At 38.3% G+C, this 22537-nt stretch overlaps 1 protein-coding gene across 2 annotated transcripts in view; it reads left to right on the top strand.

The window, feature by feature from the left end:
* Tsp74F (Tetraspanin 74F) overlaps nucleotides 1-22537 on the top strand; it is a 43317-nt gene that overhangs the window by 5624 nt on the left and 15156 nt on the right. For both annotated transcript variants that reach the window (XM_073987293.1, XM_073987295.1), the window contains exon 2: nucleotides 5814-6098. The gene's annotated coding sequence lies outside the window, so the exon portion shown is untranslated. The remainder of the gene's footprint in view (nucleotides 1-5813; nucleotides 6099-22537) is intronic.

Below are 22537 nucleotides of genomic sequence, written 5' to 3'. Positions count from 1 at the left end.
TCCTTCAGGTACCTTCCCCACAAAAGTTCAACAATTTTCGGAAAAATTGTGGCCACGATAACTCTTGAAGGGAGTGACATATTTGGTCCATACATTACACATCTTAATATATGTATCAGATATAGATCAGGTTTGCATATGGACTATGTTTGTCCACTCCTTCGGAATTTCGGACCTGGCTACTGGTCCAAAAATTATACAATGACCCACAGAAATGACTAGTGGGCGCGATAACTATCGAAAATATATGACTCCCTAAATAAGATCCACTTCCATAATGGACTATATCGGTCCATTCCTTCAAGTACCTCCTCCGCAACACTTTTTAATATTAGTCCTAATCAACATTTTTGTCGGCAGGCTCAAATGTGCAGAAAGGGCCACAAAATTCTGAAAAGACCCCACATAGGCTGAGGGTATATCTCCGTCAGCAAAGCTGACTGATACTTTCTTACTTGTTTTTTATTATTCGAACCCCTAATGAACTTCTCCTCTGTTAGTCGGACCTCCAATTGGCACTTCATTTACCAATCGGACCTCTAAAGAGCTCCTTTTGTACTCGTCGGATCCCTAAGAAGCTCACCTACTGATAGTTAGAGCTTCTCCTCTGCTAATGAGCTCCTTATTTTCTAATCGGACCCCTAGTGGAAACCTAGTTTCCTTTGTCGGCCCATCCGTTTATGAGCACCTCCTAAGCCTCCATCCTCTCTTAATCATACTTCTAATAAGCGTTTCCCCTTTTAATAGTTATAAGAGTTGTGTTATAGCTGTGGCTATAATTAGCTTCTCATTTTCTAATCTAACCCTTACTTGATTACACTGTGCAACAAAATTAAATTTTTTCAAAATGATGGGAAAACCCGAATAGATTATGAGAGTAGAGCTAAAAATATGAGACACGTGTAACGGCGTTTTTAAAGTTTACATCGGAAAGTAACCAAAGTAGGCGGGACAAGTTCCGCCCATTTCTAGTTTTTTCGAAAAATTCGAGTTAAGATATTATGGAATCCTTGCATTTTAGGTACATAGTGTCTTTGGCAACTTTATAGAGGAGGATGTGGGCAATATTTTTGTCAAAACTGTTAACCCTCATGCGGTTCATCAAAGGGGTCTGTTTGGTCCTTTTTTCGAAAATCTTTCAAAAACTCCTTTAAATGTGATCATATCAAATCCAAACATTCTACAAAATTGTTTGTCATCAAATTTTATTATAGGTCTCAGAATACACCGAATCTGTAAATCTTATATAATCCCCAGAAATCTCCAAAAATGAAAAACACGTTTTATGGTTAAAGTCGGACTTCATCTGAGATTATTCAAAATTGTCCCACAAAATCTAACTTTAGAGAGATGATGTCAAAGACAAAAATATTCTCCGTCAAATTTCACTATGGGTCACCAAAGAAATGAAATGTCTATTTACATCATATATCATAAAAATAGCAGTATAAATTTTGCTGAAAAACATGAAAATATTTCACAATTTTTTTGATGAAATTTTTTTCCATCTTTTTTCGAGTTGATACATGAAAGTAATATGAAACTTGGTTCTACGTGAAAAGTGTCACAAGATGAAAAATTCTACACAAAATTTCACTATGAGTTTCAGAATAAACCATATATCTAGGTATACTATTTCCTTAAGAAAATTAGATTACAAATGTATACACATATATTAGGATGAAATTATGTGTTTTAATTTTGGACTGTTAATTTTACATAATTCCATACTGGATCAAAATCTAGCAAAATCCTTCACTTTTTGGGGATATGAAATGTTCCTAATGAAATTTCATTATGAGTCTCCGAATAAAAGAAATCTGTAACCATAACATATAACATTCTTAGCAGCCTTTGTTTTTGATATAGGGTTTACGGCCATGTTTTACAATTTTTATCCAGATTGTCGTTGTGATTGGACACTATAAATATCTAATTGATGGTTTTTATACCCTCAGCATTTATGCTAACGAGGGTGTAACACTTTCATACGGGCAAAATGTGCCTCATCGAAATAATGGTTTTAGACCAGAAGTATGTTTGGACGAAATGTGTTTCAGACAATTTGGAGTCGATTGAGCAATGTCCGTCCGTCTGTCTGTCTGGCTGGTGCGCACGATAACTCTCAAACGGACGAACCTTTCGTAATATTTTGCCCAAACTTGGTTTAAGTTCGAAGATGGGATATATCGGTCCACTGCTTCCGGTACCTCCCCCACAAAAGTTCGGAAATTTTCGGAAAATTTGTGCGCACGATAACTTTTGAAGGGAATAACCGACTTGGTCCATACTTTGCCCATCGTAAAATGTGTACCAGACTTAGATATTGTTGCAATATAGGCTCAATCGATACCTCCCACACAAAATTTCGGAAATTTCAGTTTAGAGCCATCTCTCGAATCGCTCTGATTTTTGTTTTAGCAACTTGTATTGACTGCCCTCCATACGACGGTACAAGTTTCATTAGGGGCAAGTCCATACTTCCTGGGAAAATAGTCTGAAAGTTGCAAAAAAATTCTATGACACCGTGTGAGGTGGTTGGAGCGCAAGATAACTCTAGAACGGATCTGCCGATTCGTTCCAACATTTGGCCTTAGTAATATTTTGTCCAAACATAAGTTCACTTTAAGCCCTGCTATCGAATCACTTTGATTTTTGTTGAAGCAACTTGCATTCGCTGCCTCAATTACGATGGTAAACGTTTTTTTCAGAGGCAAGTCCATACTTCTTGAGCAAACAGCCCGAAGGGTGTAAAAACCCCATAGGCACCATATGTAGTGGCTGGAGATCCATTCTTTTTAGTATCTCCTCCGCAAAACTTTTGATCTTTAATCAAAATTTTTGTTGGTTCTAACGCCAACATTTTAAAACCCGCCTAAATACATACGTTTTTGGTAAAAAATTGTTTCAATATACACAGGCTGAGGGTATATCCCTGTCGGAAAAGCCGACTGATACTTTTTTACTTGCTTTTCTTCTTTAATAATCTTCACTGCTAGTCGAATCTCTAACGAGATTTTCCTCGAAAAATATCATCCTACGCTGATCGGACTTCCTAATGGGACCATGTTCAGGTGGACGAATCTCTAATAAAATCTAGTCGAAATTCTTATGAGCTTATACAGTACCCTTTGGATTCGTATGCATTCCTTTTCCAAATCTCATGTTTTCATACATCAGTCGGAACCTCCGATAGGATATTAAAGGGGTTTCTATTGAATAGAAGACGATGACCTGCAATAGAAAAGAATAGAGGACCGTAGTAGGGGTCTTCTTCTACAGAATTCTTTAAAAAAACACCACCGCAGGTGTCTTCTATAGAATAGAAGATCACCGTAGGTCTCTTCTATAGAATAGGAAATCGCTGTAGGTGTGTCTTCTATAGAATAGGAAATCACATTAGGTGTCTTCTATTGAATAGTAGATGTCTTCGATAGAATAGAAGACCACCATATGGGTCTTCCATAGAATATGTGACCACCGTAGTGGTCTTCTATAGAATATAAGGCTTTTCAAAAAGGCTTTTGTGGATTCTATAGAACAGAAGATTACCGTAGGTGTCTTCTATAGAATAGAAGAATAAAAGACCTATAGAATAAAAGATCATTGTAGGTGTCTTCTATAGAATAGAAGACCACCGGGTTTTCCATAGAATAGAAGACCACCGGGTTTTCCATAGAATATATGACCACCGTAGGGGTCTTCTGCAGAAGAGAAGACGACAGTAGGTGTCTTCTATAGAATATACGATCACCGTAGGTGTATTCTATGGAATAGAAAACCACCATATAGGTCTTCCACAGAATATATGACCACCGTAGGGGTCTTCTATAGAATAGAAGACGACAGTAGGTGTCTTCTATAGAATAAAAGATCACCGTAGGTGTCTTCTATAGAATAGAAGACCACCGTAGGTGTCTTCTAAAGAATAGAAGACCACCGTAGGTGTTTTCTACAGAATAGAAGACCACCGTAGATATCTTCTATAGAATAGACGACCACCGTAGATGTCTTCTATAGAATAGAAGACCGCCGAAGGTGTCTTCTACAAAATAGAAGACTACCGTAGTGGTCTTCTATACAATAGAAGACCATCCTAGGTGTCTTCTATAGAATAGAAGACCGCCGTAGGTGTCTTCTATAGAATAGAAGACCACCGTAGATGTCTTCTATAGAATAGAAGACCGCCGTAGGTGTCTTCTACAAAATAAATGACTACCGTATGTGTCTTCTATAGAATAGAAGACCACCGTAGGGGTCTTCTATAGAATAGAAGACCACCGTAGATATCTTCTATAGAATAGAAGACGACAGTAGGTGTCTTCTATAGAATAAAAGATCACCGTAGGTGTCTTCTATAGAATAGAAGACCACCGTAGGTGTCTTCTAAAGAATAGAAGACCACCGTAGGTGTCTTCTACAGAATAGAAGACCACCGTAGATATCTTCTATAGAATCCACGACCACCGTAGGTGTCTTCTATAGAATAGAAGACCGCCGAAGGTGTCTTCTACAAAATAGAAGAATACCGTAGTGGTCTTCTTTAGAATAGAAGACCATCCTAGGTGTCTTCTATAGAATAGAAGACCGCCGTAGGTGTCTACCGTAGGGGTATTCTATAGAAAAGAAGACCACCGTAGGTGTCTTCTATAGAATAGAAGACCACCTTAGGTGTCTTCTATAGAATAGAAGACCACTGAAGATGGGATGCTTCTATTAACAGAAGACCAATGTATTGGTCTTCCGTAGGGGTCGTCAATAGAATAGAAGACCAACGTGGGGTCTTCTATAAATAGAAGGCCACCACAGGGGTCTTCCATATAATAGAAAACCACGGTAGATATATTTTATAGAATAGACCACTATTGGGGTCTTCTATAGAACAGAAGACCACTGTAGGGGTCTTCTATAGAACAGAAGACCAGTGTAGGGGTCTTCTATAGAATGTAAGATCATCATGGGGGTCTTCTGTAGAATAGAAGACCACTGTAGGGGTCTTCTATATAATAAAAGGTCACTATAGGGGTCTTCCATATAATAGATGACCACCGTAGGGATCTTCTTCTGGTCCTAAAATTACTTATATTATTATTTATTATTATTTTTATTAATGCTCCACTGTACCCCTTTGTAATACAGGTTTAGTTATTTTGTTGTTGTTTTTCTTCACTTGTTTTGTTTTTTTCATATTTTGTCAAATTGCAACAAAAAAGCATCATAAACTTGTTTTTTGTTTTGTTTTTTCATTTGTCTTTCATTAATCCATACATAGGAGTAACTATTTGGATACGGTCACACACCGAGTGTGAGGTATAGTGAATTAAACAAAATATAAACAACAACAACAAACATAAAAGACAATTATTAAAACAAATCAAACTTCATACACAAGCAGGCAGGCCGCAAGCAGGTCGTTAAACACAAGAGAATGGAATGGAACGTTGGCTGAGGCTCAGCGACATTGGTCAAGAATCAGAATCAGTCAGCTATTGATTTACTTTGGGTGTTTGTTGTTTTTGTTCGTGAGCTTGATGTATGAAGCTTATGTTTGTGGTTGGTGGCTGGTACGAGCCTCCTTTCGCTTTTCTGTGTGGATTTTAAAGGCAACAACAACAACTGCGGTCGCTAGCAATAACAACAACATCAATAAGAGTCTATGAAATGCAATTGACAATGATACAGTGGGAGACTTTTTTAGAAGAAAAAAAAAAAACAATTTAAAAGGCAATCAAAACACCTGCACCCAACATTTTTGATTTTGCAATAAATAATTACAAATCATAATTTAATTAATTTTATGGTTTCTTTTCTAGTTGTCATCATTTGTAAGCTGTGAGAGAGTGTCTCTGTGATCTCATATTTGTCTTGATGTGTTGATTTCGTGTAACCTGCTCTTCAAATTGTCTACTCTCTTCGTCTCTAACACCGTCTCTCAAACATTTTTAATGTTTGCCGAAGTCTGACTTGGAAATTGCATCACTTTGTCGTAAACCTCTCCCTCTCTCTCTCACCGTAAGTGTTGTGTCTTCGTGTGTCAATAAATAGCCGCCAAAATTGGTCGACTTACGAAAACGTCATTTGTAATAAGTGACCTCAGTGTAAGTATGCAATGATTGTCATTAAAGGAATTTATTTTTATTTTTATTATAAGAAAAAAACTTGTTTTTATTGAAAACTGAAATTTCTAAAATTTTAAATACTTAACACCGTTTTAATATGTTAATCAGGAAGCTTAAATTTTGCATACATTAACACCTTTTGTTGCAATAAATTCGCAATATTTTACACTTTGACAGCAGCAGTGATTTACTATTTCAACAAAGTCAACCAGAAAAACCCATACTTATTTACAAATTTGTGCATGCGGAACTGGGGAACTTCCAATGCCAACTAAGTTAAGAGAACACCAACAATGTGGGTGGCAGATCACAAAATGAGGGTTATTTAATGAATGAACAACAGATCATAAAAACATAGAAAATAACACCACCGTAGAGGTTTTCTTATACGAGTAATAGAAAGGACCACCGTAGGGAACTTTTATAGAATAGAATACCACCGTAGGCGTCTGCTATATAATAAAAGACCATAGAAGGTATGTTCTATAGAATAAAGGACCACTGAAGGGGTATTTTATAGAATTGATGACCATCTTAGGGGTCTTCTATAGAATAGATGAACATCATAGATGTACAGATGTATAAAAGAGCTCGACGGCGGTCCAATATGCAACAGAAGAACTCTACGGAGGTCTTCAATTCTATAGAAGCCTTCTACGGCGTCGGTGCTTCTATTCTATAGAAACCTCCTACGGAGGTCTTCTATTCTATAGAAACCTCTTACGGAGGTCTTCTATTCTACAGAAGCCCCCTCCGGAGGTCTTCTATTCTATAGAAGCCTCCTACGTAGGTCTTCTATTCTATAGAAACCTCCTACGGAGGTCTGCTTTTCTATAGAAACCTCCTACGGAGGTCTTCTATTCTATAGAAACCTCCTACGGAGGTCTTCTATTCTATAGAAGCCTCCTACGGAGGTTTTCTATCCTATAGAAGCCTTCTACGGAGGTATTCTATTCTATAGAAACCTCCTACGAAGTGCTTCTATTCTATAGAAACATCCTACGGAGGTCTTCTATTCTATAGAAACCTCCTACGGAGGTCTTCTATTCTATAGAAACCTCCTACGGAGGTCTTCTATTCTATAGAAACCTCCTACGGAGGTCTTCTATTCTATAGAAACCTCCTACGGAGGTCTTCTATTCTATAGAAACCTCCTACGGAGGTCTTCTATTCTATAGAAACCTCCTACGGAGGTCTTATATTCAATAGAAACCTCCTACGGAGGTCTTCTATTCTATAGAAACCTCCTACGGAAATATTCTAGTCTATAGAAGCCTCCTACGGAGGTCTTCTATCCTATAAAAACCTACGGAGGCCTTTTATTCTATAGAAACTTCCTACGGAGCTCTTGTATTCTATAGAAACCTCCTACGGAGGTCTTCTATTCTATAGAAACCTCCTACGGAGGTCTTCTATTCTATAGAAACCTCCTACGGAGGTCTTCTATTCTATAGAAACCTCCTACGGAGGTCTTCTATTCTATAGAAACCTCCTACGGAGGTCTTCTATTCTATAGAAACCTCCTACGGAGGTCTTCTATTCTATAGAAACCTCCTACGGAGGTCTTCTATTCCATAGAAACCTCCTACGGAGGTCTTCTATTCTATAAAAACCTCCTACGGAGGTCTTCTATTCCATAGAAACCTCCTACGGAGGTCTTCTATTCCATAGAAACCTCCTACGGAGGTCTTCTATTCTATAGAAACCTCCTACGGAGGTCTTCTATTCCATAGAAACCTCCTACGGAGGTCTTCTATTCTATAGAAACCTCCTACGGAGGTCTTCTATTCCATAGAAACCTCCTCCTATTCTATAGAAACCTCCTACGGAGGTCTTCTATTCTATAGAAACCTCCTACGGAGGTCTTCTATTCTATAGAAACCTCCTACGGAGGTCTTCTATTCTATAGAAACCTCCTACGGAGGTCTTCTATTCTATAGGAACCTCCTACGGAGGTCTTCTATTCTATAGAAACCTCCTACGGAGGTCTTCTATTCTATAGAAACCTCCTATGGAGGTCTTCTATTCTATAGAAACCTCCTACGGAGGTCTTCTATTCCATAGAAACCTCCTACGGAGGTATTCTATTCTATAGAAACCTCCTACGGAGGTCTTCTATTCCATAGAAACCTCCTACGGAGGTCTTCTATTCCATAGAAACCTCCTACGGAGGTCTTCTATTCCATAGAAACCTCCTACGGAGGTCTTCTATTCTATAGAAACCTCCTACGGAGGTCTTCTATTCCATAGAAACCTCCTACGGAGGTCTTCTATTCTATAGAAACCTCCTACGGAGCTCTTGTATTCTATAGAAACCTCCTACGGAGGTCTTCTATTCTATAGAAACCTCCTACGGAGGTCTTCTATTCTATAGAAACCTCCTACGGAGGTCTTCTATTCTATAGAAACCTCCTACGGAGGTCTTCTATTCTATAGAAACCTCCTACGGAGGTCTTCTATTCTATAGAAACCTCCTACGGAGGTCTTCTATTCTATAGGAACCTCCTACGGAGGTCTTCTATTCTATAGAAACCTCCTACGGAGGTCTTCTATTCTATAGAAACCTCCTACGGAGGTCTTCTATTCTATAGGAACCTCCTACGGAGGTCTTCTATTCTATAGAAACCTCCTACGGAGGTCTTCTATTCTATAGAAACCTCCTACGGAGGTCTTCTATTCTATAGAAACCTCCTACGGAGGTCTTCTATTCTGTAGAAGCCTTCTACGGAGGTCTTCTATTCTATAGAAACCTCCTATGGAGGTGTTCTATTCTATAGAAGCCTCCTATGGAGGTCAGAATTATCTTTTCAAAACAATCGTTCTTGTTGATTAACTAAATCGTAGTTTAAATATTTTAAAACACAACAAAAAAGTTCACATTCTGAATCATTCAAAAACTTTGTCAAGCATGAAATCATTCAGCATTGCAAATTAAAGATGATGATTGTTGTTGTTGTTTTTGCTATTCTTTATTGCTCTAAAACATGTCATTTAAAATTGTTTTCATCGTAGTAAAAAATTCTCAAAAAAAAGGGAGAAGATGTTGCCTTTGAGAAGCTTGAATAATGACTTTTATTGTTTGTGTAGATTTTAATGGCATTCTTGTAGTGACCAGGAGAGGAAGGGATGTGTGTCGTTACAAACAGCACAAGTTTTTTGAAATGTGGTTGCAATTTTCCAACATTGTTAATTTTTTATGACGCTTGTCATAAAAATGCCGCAAAAAATATTTTTACTAACGACTGTCATAAAAAATAAAGTGACATACAAAGCAGAGTTATTCATCACAGGTGTTAAAAAAGTGAAGAAAAAAAACAAGGCTCTCAAGAACACTGCTTGGAGGTTGAGGCGGAAAAGTAAATAGTAAAAAAAAATTAACTAAAATTATGAACACATGTAGGTAGTTAGCGCGGTAGTTGAAACTCCCACACAAAATATGTTTCATTCAAACTACCCTCTACCCCCTGCGCCCAAGAACAAAAACCTCTTAAAAAACATTGGCTTCCTCTGTGGATTTTGTTTAAGGCGGCAACAAATGGTTTGTCAAAAAAGTGATTGTTCACCCTCTGTGGCTGGCAATTTGTCCCCACCTCTCCTCCAATACCATGCAATAATTTACAAATATTTATTTAACAAAATTTTTGTATGCGGGGTTTCTTGCGGTTGCTGACTGTGGCTGGCTGACTGTGGTTATATTTAGTATTGGCCAGCAGTCTTAGTCTTCGTCTGGTGTTGTTGTTGCTGTTTTTTTCTTTAACTTTATTTCATAGCCACATTAAGTACATTTAACCATGACCTACATTCCATAACAAAAAAAAAAAAACAGAAAAAAATAATAAAAACAAAACAATTCACACTACCTCCAAACATTCAAACAAAGAGAGACTTAGCACGCCAAGACCAAACGGCACTAACATCAGCCAGCCAGCCAGCGAACCATCCAACCAGCCAGCCACCATTATGGATGTCTATGTTGGGCTGACTGACAAACATTGTCAGTTATGAATGAATGAATGCCAACCGCCACAACAATCGACAGCGGCAAATTAACAATGCCTCCCCCTTTATGGTGTTTTCTTGTTGTTGTCGCTTTGGCTCTTCTAGCGTTACTTCACTTCATGTAATACCTATGGGGCCTTATATGTATGGATGGGTAACTAAAAACAAATTATGGCAACAGCAAAAAAAAAAAAAAAAAAAAAAAAAAGAAGTATTTTGTCTTCTTCTCAGTTGGAAGAGAAAAAGTATAAAAAAATAATTAGAAACAAATATCCATTTTTTGGGTACGATTTTTTTTTTAATTTTTTTTGTATACAGTCATTGACCATTTTGTATTTTTTAATTATTTCATTTTTTTTTTAGTTTAGGAGGGGGATTCCTTAGTTTTTAATATTTTTTATTTATTTTTCTTAATTAACTTCAATTTTTTTTAACAAAAAATTCGGGGTTTTTTAATTTGTTCATTTACAAAACAAAAGACTTAAGACACGAACTTCATATTTAAGAATAGCTAGGGAAAAACGAAAAGTGTAAAGCATACTTTTAGGATATTATGAGCATAGAAAATATTATTAGAACAGAGGAGCCTTCTATGGAATAAAATACCTCCCGGAGGAGGCTTCAAAGAAATAGAAGACTTCCTGGAGCAGGCTTCTATAGAACAGAAGATCTATTGGAGGCTTCTATAGAATAAAAGACTACGAGGTATGTATGCAATATAAGAACTCAATAGAAGAAGACCTCAATAGAAGAAGACCTCCTCGCCTACAGAAAGGTTTCATAGAAACACCCTTTATTACAGAAAGGGTCTATAGAAGCAACCTTTCTTTCGGAAAGGGACTAGAGAAGTAACCTTTCTTTAAGAAAGGGACTATAGAAGCACCCTTTCTTTCAGAAAGGGATTATAGAAGCACCCTTTCTTCAGAAAGGGACTATAGGAGCACCCTTTCTTTCAAAAAGGGGCTATAGAAGCACCCTTTTTTTAGAAAGTGACTATAGAAGCACCCTTGCCTACAGAAATGGTCTATAGAAGCAACCTTGCCTACAGAAGGGGTCTATAGAAGCACTTTTGGCTACAAAAATGGTCCATAGAAGCACCATTGCCTACAGAAAGGGTCAATAGAAGCACCCTTGTCAACAGAAAGTGCCTATAGAAGCACCCTTGCCTACAGAAAGGGTCTATAGAAGCACCATTGCCTACAGAAAGGGTCAATAGAAGCACCCTTGCCTACAAAAAGGGTCAATAGAAGCACCCTTGCCTACAGAAAGGGTCAATAGAAGCACCCTTGCCTACAGAAAGTGTCTATAGAAGCGCCCTTCCCAACGGAAACGGAAGCACCCTTTCTTTCAGAAAGGGACTGAAGAACATTTTTTCAGAAATTGACTGTGGAAGCGCCCTTTCTTTCAGAAAGGGTCTATAAAAGCACCCTTGCAATCAGAAAAGGTCTACAGTAGAGAAGAACTCCATAGGAGGCATCAATAAAATAAAAGAACTCCAAAAAAATAGCACCGTACGAGGCTTGTTTACAGAAAACGCCTATAGAGAAAAGGGCTCTAGAAGCACCCTTGCCTACAGAAAGGATCAATAGAAGCACCCTTGTCTACAGAAAGGGTCAATAGAAGCACCCTTGCCTGAAAACAGGGTCAGGCAAGCAGCGCCGTTGACTACAGAAAGGATCTATAAAAGACCCTTGCTTACAGAAGGGGCCTTTAGAAGCAACCTTGTCTACAGACAGGGTCAGGCAAGAAGCACCGTTGACTACAGAAAGGTTCTATAAAAGACCCTTGCCTACAAAAGGGGTCTATAGAAGCTCTCTTGCCTTCAGAAAGGATCTACAGAAAGTCCATTGCCTACAGGAAAAGTCTATAGAAGCACCCTTGCCTACAGAAAGGGTCAAGAAGCACCCTTGCCTACAGAAAGGGTCTATAGAAGCTCCCTTGCCTACAGACAGGGTCAATAGAAGCACCCTTGTCTACAGAAAGGGTCTATAAAAGACATTTGCCTAGAGAAGGGGCCTATATAAGCAATCTTGCCTACAGAAAGGGTCAAGAAGCACTCTTGCCTACATAAAGGGTCTATAGAAGCACCATTGCCTGCAGAAAGAGTCTATAGAAGCACCCTTACCTACAGAAAGGGTCTATAGAAGCACCCTTGCCCACAGACAGGGTCAATAGAAGCACCCTGCCCACAGACAGGGTCAATAAAAGCACCCTTGCCTACAAAAGGGGCCTATAGAAAAACTCTTGCATACAGAAAGGGTATACAGAAGCACCCTTGCCTGCAGAAAAGGTCTTTAGAAGCACCCTTGCCTACACAAAGGGTCTATAGAAGCACCCTTGCCTACACAAAGGGTCTAAAGAAGCACCCTTGCCCACAGACAGGGTCTATAGAAGCACCCATGCCCACAGACAGGGTCAGTAGAAGCACCCTTGCCTACAGAAAGGGTCAATAGAAGCACTCTTGCCTACAGAAAGGGTCAATAGAAGCACCCTTGCCTACAGAAAGGGTCAATAGAAGCACCCTTGCCTACAGAAAGGGTCAATAGAAGCACCCTTGCCTACAAAAAGGGTCAATAGAAGCACCCTTGCCTACAGAAAGGGTCTATAGAATAGAAGCACCCTTGCCTACAGAAGGGGTCTATAGAAGCACCCTTGCCTACAGAAAGGGTCAATAGAAAGCACCCTTGCCTACAGAAAGGGTAAATAGAAGCATCTTTGCCTACCGAAAGGGTCTATAGAAGCACCCTTGCCTGGGGACAGGGTCAATAGAATCAGCCTTGCCTACAAAAGGGGTCTATAGAAGTAAACTTGCCTACAGAAAGGGTCACAAGAAGCACCCTTGCCTACAGAAAAGGGTCTATAGAAGCACCATTGCCTACAGAAAGGGCCAATAGAAGCACCCTTGCCTACAGAAAGGGTCAATATAAGCACCTTTGTCTGCAGAAAGGGTCAAAAGCACCCTTTCCTGTAGAAGGGGCCTATATAAGCAATCTTGCCTACAGAAAGGGTCTATAGAAGCACCCTTGCCTACAAAAAGGGTCAATAGAAGCACCCTTGCCTACAGAAAGGGCCTATGGAAGCACCCTTGCATACAGAAAGGGTCAATAGAAGCACCCTTGCCTACAGAAAGTGTCTATAGAAGCACGCTTGCCTACAGAAAGGGTTATATAAGCAATCTTGTCTGCAGACAGGGTCAATATAAGCACCCTTGCCTACAAAAGGTGCCTATAGAGGTAATCTTGCCTCTATAGAGGTAGAAGCACCCTTGCATTCAGAAAGTGTCTATAGAAGCACCCTTGCCTACAGAAAGGGTTTATAGAAGCAATCTTGTCTGCAGACAGGGTCAATATAAGCACCCTTGCCTACAAAAGGTGCCTATAGAGGTAATCTTATCTCTATAGAGGTAATCTTGCCTCTTGTCAATAGAAGCACCCTTGCCTACAAAAGGTGCCTATAGAGGTAATCTTGCCTACAGAAAGGGTATATAGAGTCACTCTTGCCTACAGAGAGGGTATATAGAAGGCACTCTTGCCTACAGAAAGAGTCTATGGAAGCACCCTTGCCTGCAGACAGAGTCAATAGAAGCACCCTTGCTTACAAAATGAGCCTATAGAAGTAACCTTGCCTCCAGAAAGGGTCTATAGAAGCACCTTTGCCTGCAAACAGGGACAATAGAAGCCAACAGAAATTGTTATTATTGTATATAGAAGCACCCTTGCCTACAAAATAGGCCTATAGAAGTAACCTTGCCTACAGAAAGGGTCAAAAGAAGCACCCTTGCCTGCAGACAAAGTCAAAAGAAGTACCCTTGCCTACAAAAAGCGTCAATAGAGGCACCCTTGCCTACAGAAGGGTCCTATAGAAGAAATCTTGTCTACAGTAAAGGTCTATAGAATCATCCATGCCTACAGAAAGGCCTATAGAATTCCTTTGCCTATCAAAAAGGTCTATAAAAGCACCTTTGCCTACAGAAAGGGTCTATAGAAACACCCTTTTATTACAGAAAGGGTCTACAGAAGCACCCTTGTAGCTAGAATGGGTATACAGGAACACCCTTGTCTACAGAAAAGGTCTATAAAAGCACCTCCATAGGAGGTTTCTATAGAATAGAAGACCTCCGTCGGAGGTTTCTATAGAATAGAAGACCTCCGTCGGAGGTTTCTATAGAATAGAAGACCTCCGTCGGAGGTTTCTATAGAATAGAAGACCTCCGTAGGAGGTTTCTATAGAATAGAAGACCTCCGTAGGAGGTTTCTATAGAATAGAAGACCTCCGTAGGAGGTTTCTATAGAATAGAAGACCTCCGTAGGAGGTTTCTATAGAATAGAAGACCTCCGTAGGAGGTTTCTATAGAATAGAAGACCTCCGTAGGAGGTTTCTATAGAATAGAAGACCTCCGTAGGAGGTTTCTATAGAATAGAAGACCTCCGTAGGAGGTTTCTATAGAATAGAAGACCTCCGTAGGAGGTTCTATAGAATAGAAGACCTCCGTAGGAGGTTTCTATAGAATAGAAAGACCTCCGTAGGAGGTTTCTATAGAATAGAAGACCTCCGTAGGAGGTTTCTATAGAAAAGAAGACCTCCGTAGGAGGTTTCTATAGAATAGAAGGCCTCCGTAGGGAGGTTTTCTATAGAATAGAAGACCTCCGTAGGGAGGTTTCTATCGAATAGAAGACCTCCATAGGGAGGTTTCTATCGAATAGAAGACCTCCGTAGGAGGTTTCTATCGAATAGAAGACCTCCGTAGGAGGTTTCTATAGAATAGAAGTCCTCCGTTGGAGGTTTCTATAGAATAGAAGACCTCCGTAGGAGGTTCTATAGAATAGAAGTCCTCCGTAGGAGGTTTCTATAGAATAGAAGACCTCCGTAGGAGGTTTCTATAGAATAGAAGACCTCCGTAGGAGGTTCTATAGAATAGAAGACCTCCGTAGGAGGTTCTATAGAATAGAAGACCTCCGTAGGAGGTTTCTATAGAATAGAAGACCTCCGTAGGAGGTTTCTATAGAATAGAAGACCTCCGTAGGAGGTTTCTATAGAATAGAAGACCTCCGTAGGAGGTTTCTATAGAATAGAAGACCTCCGTAGGAGGTTTCTATAGAATAGAAGACCTCCGTAGGAGGTTTCTATAGAATAGAAGACCTCCGTAGGAGGTTTCTATAGAATAGAAGACCTCCGTAGGAGGTTTCTATAGAATAGAAGACCTCCGTAGGAGGTTTCTATAGAATAGAAGACCTCCGTAGGAGGTTTCTATAGAATAGAAGACCTCCGTAGGAGGTTTCTATAGAAAAGAAGACCTCCGTACGGAGGTTTCTATAGAATAGAAGACCTCCGTACGGAGGTTTCTATAGAATAGAAGACCTCCGTAGGGAGGTTTCGATCGAATAGAAGACCTCCATAGGGAGGTTTCTATCGAATAGAAGACCTCCGTAGGAGGTTTCTATAGAATAGAAGACCTCCGTAGGAGGTTTCTATAGAATAGAAGACCTCCGTAGGAGGTTTCTATAGAATAGAAGACCTCCGTAGGAGGTTTCTATAGAATAGAAGACCTCCGTAGGAGGTTTCTATAGAATAGAAGACCTCCGTAGGAGGTTTCTATAGAATAGAAGACCTCCGTAGGAGGTCTCTATAGAATAGAAGACCTCCGTAGGAGGTTTTCTATAGAATAGAAGACCTCCGTAGGAGGTTTCTATAGAATAGAAGACCTCCGTAGGAGGTTTCTATAGAATAGAAGACCTCCGTAGGAGGTTTCTATAGAATAGAAGACCTCCGTAGGAGGTTTCTATAGAATAGAAGACCTCCGTAGGAGGTTTCTATAGAATAGAAGACCTCCGTAGGAGGTTTCTATAGAATAGAAGACCTCCGTAGGAGGTTTCTATAGAATAGAAGACCTCCGTAGGAGGTTTCTATAGAATAGAAGACCTCCGTAGGAGGTTTCTATAGAATAGAAGACCTCCGTAGGAGGTTTCTATAGAATAGAAGACCTCCGTAGGAGGTTTCTATAGAATAGAAGACCTCCGTAGGAGGTTTCTATAGAATAGAAGACCTCCGTAGGAGGTTTCTATAGAATAGAAGACCTCCGTAGGAGGTTTCTATAGAATAGAAGACCTCCGTAGGAGGTTTCTATAGAATAGAAGACCTCCGTAGGAGGTTTCTATAGAATAGAAGACCTCCGTAGGAGGTTTCTATAGAATAGAAGACCTCCGTAGGAGGTTTCTATAGAATAGAAGACCTCCGTAGGAGGTTTCTATAGAATAGAAGACCTCCGTAGGAGGTTTCTATAGAATAGGAGACCTCCGTAGGAGGTTTCTATAGAATAGGAGACCTCCGTAGGAGGTTTCTATTAGAATAGAAGACCTCCGTAGGAGGTTTCTATAGAATAGAAGACCTCCGTAGGAGGTTTCTATAGAATAGAAGACCTCCGTAGGAGGTTTCTATAGAACGGAAGAGATCAGTAGGAGGTTTTTATAGAATAAAAGACCTCCGTAGGGGGTGTCTATAGAATAAAAGACCTCCGTAGGAGGTGTCTATAGAATAGAAGACATCCGTAGACCTCCGTAGGAGGTTTCTATAGAATAGGAGACCTCCGTAGGAGGTTTCTATAGAAATAGAAGACCTCCGTAGGAGGTTTCTATAGAATAGGAGACCTCCGTAGGAGGTTTCTATAGAATAGAAGACCTCCGTAGGAGGTTTCTATAGGATAGAAGATCTCCGTAGGAGGTTTCTATAGAATAGAAGACCTCCGTAGGAGGTTTCTATAGAATAGAAGACCTCCGTAGGAGGTTTCTATAGAATAGAAGACCTCCGTAGGAGGTTTCTATAGAATAGAAGACCTCCGTAGGAGGTTTCTATAGAATAGAAGACCTCCGTAGGAGGTTTCTATAGAATAGAAGACCTCCGTAGGAGGTTTCTATAGAATAGAAGACCTCCGTAGGAGGTTTCTATAGAATAGAAGACCTCCGTAGGAGGTTTCTATAGAATAGAAGACCTCCGTAGGAGGTTTCTATAGAATAGAAGACCTCCGTAGGAGGTTTCTATAGAATAGAAGACCTCCGTAAGAGGCTTTTATATGACAGAAGACGTTCGTAGGAGGTTTCTATAGAATAGAAGACCTCCGTAAGAGGCTTTTATATGACAGAAGACGTTCGTAGGAGGCTTCTATACGACAGAAAACGTTCGTAGAAGTCGTCTATAGAACAAAATGCCTCCTTAGGAGACTTCTGTGGGACAGAAAACCTAAGTAGAAGACTTCTGTAAAAAAAAGAATACCTCTAAGTATGAGCTAGACGACTTTGTATTCTAATTAAACACAGTTAATTTAGAAATTATAAAATTTAATAAAATAAAGTTTTAAAATGATCTATTAATTTTATACCTCTCACAAATCTGAAAAATGTCCTAAGAACAAATAATATTCGATGCTTTTTAATATTAAGTTGCACGACATTGTTGAATTAAGATAACTTTGTTTTATTATTCTAACAATCTCTGACAACAATAATTGGCACTGAATCATATTTACGATCATTGTTGGTAGGTTGCAATTGACAAAAAACCCACTTTTAAAAATTCTGGAATTAAACATCAAAAATTGAACAAATAAATCACATGGCAACCAAGTCAGTCAGTCACTTCCAGTCAAATAAAATAAATGATCTAATTTTTTGCTGATTTACGAAAAAACTTCAACTGCGTCTAATGACTGAGCATTAAAACAACAACACAATTGAATCGAATCGAATAGACAATGAATGAATCCAAGTGATCAGGTGAACATATGACTGACTCGACTGTCGATTAGAATGAAGGAAAGACCAAAAAAAAAACTTGATATACAATTTCATTGATTTAATGTTTTTTTTTTTTCAAAACAATTGCTTCCCATTAGCCATTAAATGTTGTTTGTGTTCTACTTACATATGTATGTATGGGTTAGTGTAATTCCCAAACACCAGCAAAAAAAACCCCAAAACATAAAAAACAAACATAGTCAGCAATACATATTTCCAATATATAACACTCACACACACACACACTTTACCTTGGCCATCAACGCAATCATAGCTTAGATTTTTGCTTTCAATTCGAATTCATTGTATGGCCTTTATGTGGTTGGCCGTCTGTCTCTCTCGATCTGTCTAAATCTATCAAAATTAGTTACGCCAGTAATGAAAATGAAATAAAATTTGCCAATTTTTTTTTTAACTTTTGCACTTATTTTTTAGTAATAAATTTCAATTAATTGCCGTCTTTTTTGTGTGTTTATTTTAATTAGCTGCTTTTCAAATTAACATCCCTTACTTCATTCTAAGTCATTACCGGCCACCATCTGGAAACCTTTCAGTAGCCTTTGTTATTTTCTTAAATAGATCTTGCTATGGCGATAATAATTTATTCACTTTAATTGTTAAATATGAGTCTTCTCATTATTTTTGATGTTTTGAATAATGCAATTACAACGATACGCTGTTTTGAAAATCTCGCCAATTGTCTACCGTATGGTGTATGGTGGCGGTGGCAAATTTGCATTAAATTAATCGGAATTATGTCTTTTTGGGGGTGCAATGTGAAATTAATTGCCCAATTAAAATATTTTTTCAACAATAGACAAAAATTAAAACAATAAAAATAATTTATAAAAACAACAAAATGTTTGAATGCTTTCTGAATTTTTTGAATTTATAATTTATTTAAATCCACGATTTTGTAACATAAAATATCTAATAATGCTTTAATTATAGTTCTCGAAAAATATTTTTCGGGAAAATCACGATGTCTTCCCAAATGTCACTATTCCAATTTCTAAAAAGCGTAACAAAATATTTTTTTTTAAATCAACGATCTCACATAGCTGGCAAAAGTATGTAATAAGTTCTAAAATAAATATTCTAGAACTACTTATAATCGACTAATTACTTTGAAGAACTCTAATGTCTGGTTATGGCTTTTAGAAATGTCCATAATATATAATAATTGTTCCACAAAGATCCCAGATGGGACAAGGGAAGGAAATGTCCATAAAAAATATAAATTTTCTCCCTTCCGTTTAAATTATGATACTCAGCAAGGTTTGTGTCTTAAGTCTTTTGTTTTCATAGTCAACAAACAATGAAACAATCTTTCACACTCCATCATCTCTCTCTCTCTCTCTCTCTCTCTCTTTAAAATGTTATATTTTTTTTAATTTCCCACAATGAATTATTGCTCTCGAAAGTTTGTGTCTTAAGTCTTTTGTTAAGTTGCCCTGGTTACGACCTTTAGAAATGTCCATAATATATAATAAGTGTTCCACAAAGATCCCAGATGGAACAAGGGAGGGAACTGTCCATAAAAAATATAAATTTCCTCCCTTCCATTTAAATTATGATACTCAGCAAGGTTTGTGTCTTAAGTCTTTTGTTTTCATAGTCAACAAACAATGAAACAATCTTTCACACTGCCTCAATCTCTATCTCTCTCTCTATCTCTCTATTTAAAATGTTATTATATTTTTAATTTCTCACAATGAATTATTGCTCTCGAAAGTTTGTGTCTTAAGTCTTTCGTTAATTTGCTTATGGGATTACCCCACTTCCAAATTTCTAAAATAAAAATAAAATCAACATTTCCGGCGGTGGCAAATCCCCTCAGAGTAATGTTGGCTTCCATTTCCTGAGTATTTCAGCCATGAACAATTTCTCTGTAAAGTGGTGTCGTAAGCCACGCCGTTCCGACTCGGCTATGAAAAGTAGGTCCCATACCATTGAGCCAGAATATCTTCAGAAAGTGGACTTTTAAATCTTCTTTTGGAAAAGCAGGAAGTCCTCGAAAGTCCTAATGAAAAACAAGTAAAAAAGCATTAAGTTCGGCCGGGCCGAACTTTTCATACCCTCCACCATAAAATATTCATTCCTGTCCCCAACTTTAAGTGAGTACGTTAAAATGTCAGATAATGTACATAAAATGCTTCATTCGGGAGGCCCTTTTTTATGGTGCCTGTATCTAACTGTTGAAAATTTTTGGTGGGCTAGAAATTGGGAGGTACTGTTATATAGGGGTTATAATAAAACATGGGCCTATGTTGACAGTTTTTGATGGGAACCTTTAATGTCAAATAACTCCTAATTCGGTTAAAAAATTTAGCTAGAATCCTCAAAATATCGAAAATCGGTACATAACGTGGGAACTTCAAATGTCATTAACAGCTAGTTCGGAGGTATCTGGGCTATACGAAAATATGAACTTAAATGAACAATTTTTGTTGCAGAATTTTTGTTGACTTTTAAATTTCAAATTACAGAAAGTTCGTCCAAAAAATAAAGCTAAAGTACGGAAAATCGGGAGGTTTGTTTTGGGGCTATACAAAAACATGGACCTACGTTCGGTTAAACATTTTAAGTAAAATCCTCAAAGTACCGAAAATCGGGAAGTATCGTTATATTGGGGCTATGTTGAATATTGTTGATTCAGATGTGTGGTGACCACTACAACCTTCAAATGTCAAACTACAGTCAGTTCTGTTAAAAATTGTAGCTAAAATTGCCAAATTACTGAAAATTGGGAGGTACCGTTATATGGGAGCTATATCCGAACATGGACCTATGTTGACAATTTTTGATGGAGAGGTGTTGTGACCACTAAGAACTTCAAATGTCAAATGACTGCATGTTCGGTTTAATATTGTAGCTAAAATAATCAAATTACTGAAAATCGGGAGGTACCGTTATATGGGGGCTTTCTTGACAATTTTTGGTGGAGAGGTGTGGTGACCACTAAGAATTTCAAATGTCAAATGTTCAAATTACAGATAATTCGGTTAAAACTTGGTGGTAAAATTCTCAAAATACCTGAAATCGGGCGGTAACGTTATATGGGGGCTATTCCAAAACATGGACCTATATAAGTTTATTGACATTTAAGAACTCTAAATGTCAATTGATAGCTAAATCGGTCTGAAAATGTAGATAAAAACGTCAAAATGACGTAAATCGGGGGTACCGTTATATGGGGGCTATACCAAAACGTGGACCTAGGTCCACAACTTTTGTTATATAAGTTTAGTTACACTTAAGAACCCTAAATGTCAAATTATAGCTATATCGGTCTGAAAATGTAGCTAAAAACGTCAAAATACCGTAAATCGGGGGGTACCGTTATATGGGGGCTATACCAAAACGTGGACCTATGTCCACAAGTTTTGTCACATATGTTTATTGACATTTAAGAACTTCAAATGTCAAATTATAGCTTCATCGGTCTGAAAATGTAGCTAAAAACGTCAAAATACCGTAAATCGGGGGGTACCGTTATATGGGGGCTATACCGAAAAGCGGACCTATGTCCACAACTTTTGTTATATAAGTTTATTGATACTTAAGAATCCTAAATGTCAAATTATAGCTAAATCGGTCTGAAAATGTAGCTAAAAATTTCAAAATACCGTAAATCGGGGGGTACCGTTATATGGGGGCTATACCAATACGTGGACCTATGTCCACAACTTTTGTTATATAAGTTTATTGATACTTAAGAATCCTAAATGTCAAATTATAGCTAAATCGGTCTGAAAATGTAGCTAAAAATGTCAAAATACCGTTAATCGGGGGGTACCGTTATATGGGGGCTATACCAATACGTGGACCTATGTCCACAACTTTTGTTATATAAGTTTATTGATACTTAAGAACCCTAAATGTCAAATTATAGCTAAATCGGTCCAAAAATGTAGCTAAAAACGTCAAAATACCGCAAATCGGGGGGTGCCGTTATATGGGGGCTATACCAAAACGTGGACCTATGTCCACAACTTTTGTTATATAAGTTTATTGATACTTAAGAACCCTAAATGTCAAATTATAGCTAAATCGGTCCAAAAATGTAGCTAAAAACGTCAAAATACCGCAAATCGGGGGGTGCCGTTATATGGGGGCTATACCAAAACGTGGACCGATATAGCCCATCATCGAACTTGACCTGCCTGCAAACAAAAGACGCATTTTCCCAAAATTTCAGCGTCCTATCTCCATTTTTGTGGATGCTAGAGTGATTACCACAGACGGACGGACGGACGGACGGACGGACGTACTCAGATCGACTTAGAATTTTACCCTGATCAAGAATATATATACTTTATAGGGTCGCAAATGAGTATTTCAATGCGTTACAAACGGAAAAACAAACTTAATATACCCTCCATACAATGGTGGAGGGTATAAAAAACAAGGAGACATCCGCATAAGGAGACCAGGAAGATTTTTTATAAATTCATGCGGTTTTCTTAAAGGAGATCTTCTTTTTGAAGAAAACACAAGGTCTTCTTACAGAAAACCATTAGGTTTTGATATAGTAGACAAGCAGGTCTCCTTATAGAAGATCAAGAAGACTTCTTCTACAAAATTATTTGACTTTCATTTATCTGGAAATCAGGAAAGCCAGTAAATCTT

Source organism: Musca autumnalis, unplaced genomic scaffold (assembly GCF_047663935.1).
Source record: "Musca autumnalis isolate F117 unplaced genomic scaffold, ASM4766393v1 scaffold_4, whole genome shotgun sequence".
NCBI classification, from domain to species: Eukaryota; Metazoa; Arthropoda; class Insecta; order Diptera; family Muscidae; genus Musca; species Musca autumnalis.
This window is presented reverse-complemented; position numbering and strand designations above follow the sequence as displayed.